We start from the raw sequence: 7,637 nt of genomic DNA, 5'->3' as shown, positions 1-7,637 counted from the left end.
AGAAGATAGAAGCATACAAAGATATACTGAAAATACGAGTAATTAGAGTGGGAAAAATTTCAGCATTGCTTGTGAAAATGCAATAAATATTAGATTCTAGGGACTCGAAGGCATGGTTTCTTGATTCATGTTTGGTATTCCCTGTGTGACTTGAAAGACTTTTAATGACTGAAAAAAAAAAAAAGCAAAGAAACGGGAGATTTTTAGTCTTTTCTTATTTCATTTCTCAAGCTTGTATTAAATAACAAATAACCATTGGTCAACAGACAAATGAGGTGCTGCCTAGAGAAAAAGTGATTTATTTTTTACCAATCGTATTCTATTCTAATCTCATTAATTACATACATAAAATAACTAAGATAAATATTAATACTTGTTAGGAAAATTTTAGAATACTCTTTTGACCAAAAAGAAAATAAACAAAAGTGGGATACACATAAAATAACAAAATACTTTCACTAGGTTTAAACACGTGGAAGCCGCAGTTAACAAAAGCAGTATACAAGAGCACAATGGTGCTTCACTTTCATCTCTCCTAGCACATGCAACTATGCTTTAAAACACTCTTTTTCTTTATTAGGGCCTAATTCTTGTCACTGTCCAAAATATGTATTGGAATTGCAACTTTACAGACCGAGGGTTCAAAGTCATAAAGACCGAGCTAACTATATTAAAAAATGTCCCATTAGAACTTTGTTACTAGAAACAATTCCATGATAATGAAGATTAAATTTCAAGGTAAACTCCTTGAACACTTTCCTTGTGGTAACATCATGAAATTTCCAGGTATCATATTTGAGAAATTCATGTTCCTTAGCAGAGCAACTCGACAAGTTGGATGCCCATGAGTGGAGTCGTTTTGGCCGTATAGGTTTAGTGACCAACTCGGCGAGTTGGAGCTATTTGGTGAAACCCTAATTTTCTAGGTTTGTGTCCTATTTAAAGGGCCTTAAGCCCTCATTTGTGTATCCCTTATCTACAAAGAGCCCTGTGAGAAACCCTAGATTGGTTCCATCCATTGTAAGAGATTGAAAGAGACTATTTTGTGTGTTCTTGTGCAACTTTGGAAGAAGATTTGGAGAGCATCTTGGCTTGGTGCAGAGAGGGACATTTGGATCCAAATATTCTCCACTAGTTAGCTTCTTTTAGAGGTAAAAGAAGCTAACTTGATCATTCTTTGTGTAGATCAGAAAAGCAAACCGAATGATTCCCAACATGAATTCGCTCTAGAATCCTTCAAATTTTCATTCCATTTCAGCTTAATTAATGGCCCTCTGGTTGCCTTTTAGATCTCAAAATGGTATCTATAAGATTTATATTTATAGAAACCGAACTAGGTTTAAGACATATCATTAGGGTTAATTTTTGGCTTAGTTAATAGGTTTTAGCGTTGCTACAACGCGGTAAAAGTATTGCCACATCATGGAAACTGGAATCTTCAATGTACAGGGCAACGTAGACCTAAACGGGCTTTTTTCGCAATTTTTTGATCCACCACATCATGGTAATTCCTTAGCCAAGACGTGGGAATTAGAATTTGTATTCTAGCATGAACATGAAAATCAATTGAAATTTTGTCTTGCTTTCAAAGCATCTTGAAATTCCTTAATAGGAGTTATGAGTCATTAAATATAGCCAAAACACTAAAGAGAGGTCTATCAGCCCAATAAAAATTTAGAAAGCATTGGTTGTCCAGTTTTGCCAACTTTTTTTCCCTTTCAGCTCTATTCTCCTCATTTTGCATCCCAATTCCAATTTTAACTATCAGTTAACATTTCAAAGCGTATTAAGTATCATATATCTTAAAATATAACATTTTTATTGAAATATATTAAGATAATGACCTATAATATATACTAAAATATTACGATATCATTAGTCGACAATTATTCCTCTATCAGAGTTCTCCCTAGTTTGATACACCATAAGAGAATGTTCAACTTAATAGGAACCCAATTAACCCGCCTATTCTCCTCCTTACCCCAACATATGACAATCCATATGAAGAACTCCTATAGGACGCCAAAAACTTATCTGACACATCAAGCAATGTAGGGATATAATTTCACGTTAAATATGGTTAGTTTGTTACAATAGTACATATCACAATATTTCTCAAGACATGTTATATCAAATTGTTTTCACGATATTTCGAGTCGATTTATATGTATTATCCATTTAGTTATGTCATTTCTGTCAAACAAACATAATTCTACATGTAATATGTGATATTTCTCTACCTGTTAGTTATCAACCATCAATCACAAAATATGTTCAACCAACTAAATAATTGTTGAAACACCATCGTAATGGGAAAAATTAACGTAACGAGTTTGATTTAAATGGTATTTAGATGGTCATTTCTTTTAAGGTTTGTCCCAAATTTTTATGTAGGTTAATAACATGCCAAATAAGTAATTTTTTTTTTCTAAAAATCATTCAAAACACTCCAACTTGATCTATCAAAACCTTTCAGTCTTCTTTTTTCCGAATGTTGAATAATATAAATCAATGCTTCAAATAACCATCAAAATGGGTCCATAGCTCAGTGGTAGAGCATTTGACTGCAGATCAAGAGGTCACCAGTTCGAACCCGGTTGGGCCCTTTGTTTTAATTATTTTTATACCCCTCTCATATCTCAAATCAACCTTCATTTGCTTCTTCCGGAAATTAAAAAAGTTACGTAAACCAGAACATATATTATCTCGTTAATATAGAAACAGAAGCATATTCCTCTAATTTATTGATTTTGAAAACAATATTGATTACAAACATTAAATTACAAACTCTTATATCACACATTATTATAATTGAAAATAAAGGCTTGAATATTTGTTCTTCTTATATGCGTCGGTTTGATACCAATAAAAAGTTGACTACTAATTAAACTTAACCTGGTTTTCATTAAACCAACACCGTAGAGACTTCTTAATCAGTTAATCCCTATTTCATTCATCTTCATTCTCCCTGGTAACACAACATAACTAGTGTAATACCCGTATGGTGATTGGGTTGACGAATTTAAAAACAAAAAAATGGTTTTATTTTTAACAAATGAATGTAGTTTCTGATGTAAAAATTAAAATTATTTAGATAATTAACAAAATGTCTTTCTTACTCAACAAAACATTATCATAAGGATCATCAAATGTGTTTTTCCTTGTGTATGGTTGAAGTAAGAAATAAAACTCGTAACAGACAAATCAATACCAATAATCAACCCCATGAACTCTACGTCTGATTACGAAGTTATTTATGTTTTGTACACAATGTATTTGGAAAAATGTACTTTCGTTGAAGTATTTAGAATTTTTTTTTTCAAACTGATCCAACTTGGTTGATCAACACCTTTCAGACTTCTTTTTCTTGAATGTTGAATAATATAAATCAATGCTTCAAATAACCATCAAAATGGGTCCATAACTCAGTGGTAGAGCATTTGAATGTAGATCAAGAGGTCACCGGTTTGAACCTGGTTGGGTCCCTTGTTAGATTTTTTTTAAACCCCTCTCATATCTGAAATCAACTGTCATTTGCTACTTACAGAAACTTAAAACGTTATATAAACCATTTCAAAACTTATAAACCATTTCAAAACTTATATTATCTCGTTAATATAGAAATGGAAACATATTCCTCTAATTTATTGATTTTGAAAATATTATTGATTACACACATTAAATTACAGCATCTTATATCACAAATTATTATAATTGAAAATAAAGTCTTGAATATTTGTCCTTATTATATGCATCGGTTTGATACCAATACAAAGTTGACTACTAATTAAACTTAACCTGGTATTCATTAACCCAACACCGCAGAGATTTCTAAATTCTCCCTGATAACACAACATAACTAGTGTTATACCTGTATGTTGGTTGGGTTGACCAATTTAAAAAAAAATGGGTTTTATTTTTACCAAATGAATGTAGGTTCTAATGTAAAAATTAAAATTATTTAGATAAGAAACAAAATGTCTTTCTTACTCAACAAAACGTACATTGTCATAAGGATCATCAAATGTGTTTTTCCTTTTGTATGGTTGAAGTGAGAAATAAAACTCATAACAGACAAATCATTACCAATAATCAACCCCATGATCTCTACGTTTGTCTAGGAAGTTATTTATGTTTTGTACACAATATATTTGGAACAATGTACATTCGTTGAAGTATTTATTATAACATTTTACATTCATGTACATTGTTATTTTTTCCAGGTTTTAATTTTTTTGGTAGACTATAAATTAGCCCTGTTGATTAATGAAAAGGCAAATGACATATTATAGTTTATTTTATAGCATCAACGTGTGTTTAATGTTTGGCTAATTTGACTACAAGAACAATTAAAACGAACATGTGTGGAATATTCTAATATAATGTAGTTTTTTGCATGATATTTCTATTTTAAGTATTAATGAATAATGATATTCAATTGGAATTTCCTCTTTGAAAAGCAAAATGTTTAATGTTTTTGGGACGTCCGATGACAACATTTGACTTGAAAAAATGTTTGATGGTCACTAACACGCCGAATAAATTCATAATTTCACCAACCTTTCAAACATTTTGTTCAATTGATTATTTGATGTTTGATAGTGACTAACCCACCAACAATATTCACAATTTCAACCAAACTTTCAAACCACTAATCACAATATCCATAATCCAATAATTGTTGTTTGATATCATTAATGCATTTGAAAAGTAACAACATAGAAACATACAAAGATATAAATAAAATACGAGTAATAAGAGTCGGAAAAATTTCAGCATTGCTTGTGAGAATGCAATAAATATTAGATTCTAGGGACTCGAAGGCATTGTTTCTTAATTCATGTTTGGTATTCCTTGTGTGACTTGAAAGACTTTTAACGACTGAAAAAAAAAAAAAAAAAGCAAAGAAAGGGGAGATTCTGAGTCTTTTCTTATTTGATTTCTCAAGCTTGTATTAAATAACAAATAACCATTGGTCAATAGACAAATGAGGTGCTGCCTAGAGAAAAAGTGATTTATTTTTTACCAATCGTATTCTATTCTAATCTCATTAATTACATATATAAAATAACTAAGATAAATATTAATACTTGTTAGGAAAACTTTAAAATACTCTTCTAACCAAAAAGAAAATAAACAAAAGTGGGATACACATAAAATAGCAATATACTTTCACTAGTTTTAAACACGTGGAAGCCGTAGTTAACAAAAGCAGTATCCAAGAGCACAATGGTGCTTCATTTTCATCTCTCCTAGCACTTGCAACCATGCTTTAAAACCTGCTTTTTCTTTATTAGGGCCTAATTCGTGTCACTGTCGAAAAAATGTATTGGAATTCCAACTTTACAGACCGCGGGTTCAAAGTCATAAAGACCGAGCTAGCTATATTACAGAATGTCCCATTAGAACTTTGTTACTAGAAACAATTCCTTGATAATGAAGATTAAATTTCAAGGTACACTCCTTGAACACTTTCCTTGTGGTAACATCATGAAATTTCCAGGTATCATATTTCAGAAATTCATGTTCCTTAGCAGAGCAACTCGACAAGTTGGATGCCAACTCGTTGAGTGGAGTCGTTATGGCCGTATAGGTTTAGTGACCAACCCGGCGAGTTGCAGCTATTTGGAGAAACCCTAATTTTCTGGATTTGTGTTATATTTAAAGGGCCTTAAGCCCTCATTTGTGTATCCCTTATCTCCAGAGAGCCCTGTGAGTAACCCTAGATTGGTTCCATCCATTGTGAGAGATTGAAAGAGACTATTTTGTGTGTTCTTGTGCAACTTTGGAAGAAGATTTGGAGAGAATCTTGGCTTGGTCGAGGGAGGGACATTTGGATCCAAATATTCTCCACTGGTTAGCTTCTTTTAGAGGTAAAAGAAGCTAACTTGATCATTCTTTGCGTAGATCAGAAAAGCAAACCGAAGGATTCCCAGCATGAATTCGCTCTAGAATCTTTCAAATTTGCATTCCATTTCAGCTTAATGGCCCTTCTGGTTGCCTTTTAGATCTCAAAATGGCATCAATGAGATTTATATTCATATAAACCGAACTATGTTTAAGACATATCATTAGGGTTAATTCTTGGCTTATTTAATTGGTCTTAGCATCGCCACAACGTGGTAAAAGTATTGCCACATCATGGAAACTGAAATCTTCAATGTACACGGCAACGTAGACCTAAACGGGCTTTTTTTCACAATTTTTTGATCCACCACGTCATGGTAATTCCTTAGCCAAGACGTGGGAATTAGAATTTGTATTCTGGCATGAACATGAAAATCAATTGAAATTTTGTCTTGCTTTTAAAGCATCTTGAAATTCCTTAATAGGAGTTACGAATCATTAAATATAGCCAAAACAATAAAGAGAGGTCTATCAGCCCAATAAAAATTTAGAAAGTATTGGTTGTCTAGTTTTGCCAACTTTTTTTCCCTTTCAGCTCCATTCTCCTCATTTTGCATCCCAATTCCAATTTTAACTATGAGTTAACATTTCAAAGAGTATTAAGTATCATATATCTTAAAATATAACATTTTTATTCAAATATATTAAGATAATGACCTATAATATATACTAAAATATTACGATATCATTAGTCGACAATTATTCCTCTATCAGAGTTCTCCCTAGTTTGATACACCATAAGAGAATGTTCAACTTAATAGGAACCCAATTAACCCGCCTATTCTCCTCCTTACCCCCAACATATGACAATCCATATGAAGAACTCCTATAGGACGCCAAATATTTATCTGACACATCAAGCAATGTAGGGACATAATTTCAAGTTAAATATGGTTAGTTTATTACAATAGTACATATCACAATATTTCCCAAGACTTGTTATATCAAATTTTTTTCACGATATTTCAAGTCGATTTATATGTATTATCCATTTAGCTATGTCATTTCTGTCAAACAAACATAATTCTACATGTAATATGTGATATTTCTCTACCTATTAGTTATCAACCATCAATCAAAAAATATTTTCAACCAACTAAATAATTGTTGAAACACCATAGTAATGGGAAAAATTAACGTAACGAGTTTGATTTAAATGGTATTTAGATGGTCATTTCTTTTAAGGTTTCTCCCAAATTTTTTTGTAGGTTAATAACATGCCAAATAAGTAATTTTTTTTTTCTAAAAATCATTTAAAACACTCCAACTTGATCTATCAAAACCTTTCGGTCTTCTTTTTTCCGAATGTTGAATAATATAAATCAATGCTTCAAATAACCATCAAAATGGGTCCATAGCTCAGTGGTAGAGCATTTGACTGCAGATCAAGAGGTCACCGGTTCGAACCCGGTTGGGCCCTTTGTTTGAATTTTTTATACCCTCTCATATCTCAAATCAACCTTCATTTGCTTCTTACGGAAATTAAAAACGTTACGTAAACCATTTCAGAACATATATTATCTCGTTAATATAGAAACGGAAGCATATTCCTCAAATTTTTTGATTCTGAAAATAATATTGATTACAAAGATTAAATTACAACCTCTTATATCACACATTATTATAATTGAAAATAAAGTCTTGAATACTTGTCCTTATTATATGCGTTGGTTTGATACTAATTAAACTTAATGGGGTTTTCATTAAACCATCACCGCAGAGACTTCTTA

At 31.7% G+C, this 7,637-nt stretch overlaps 2 non-coding genes across 2 annotated transcripts; both read left to right on the top strand.

Moving 5' to 3' along the window:
• Positions 1–2,534: 2,534 nt before the first annotated feature.
• On the top strand, positions 2,535–2,606 carry TRNAC-GCA (transfer RNA cysteine (anticodon GCA)). The gene has a single exon. It is a non-coding gene; the product is annotated as a tRNA-Cys (tRNA).
• Positions 2,607–7,255: 4,649 nt separating this feature from the next.
• Positions 7,256–7,327, top strand: TRNAC-GCA (transfer RNA cysteine (anticodon GCA)). Its single transcript has one exon. It is a non-coding gene; the product is annotated as a tRNA-Cys (tRNA).
• Positions 7,328–7,637: the final 310 nt, after the last annotated feature.

Source organism: Lactuca saligna, chromosome 7 (assembly GCF_052625555.1).
Source record: "Lactuca saligna cultivar CGN05327 chromosome 7, ASM5262555v1, whole genome shotgun sequence".
Lineage (NCBI taxonomy): Eukaryota > Viridiplantae > Streptophyta > Magnoliopsida > Asterales > Asteraceae > Lactuca > Lactuca saligna.
The sequence above is the reverse complement of the archived record's forward strand: the minus strand, read 5'-3'. Positions and strand labels throughout refer to the sequence as shown.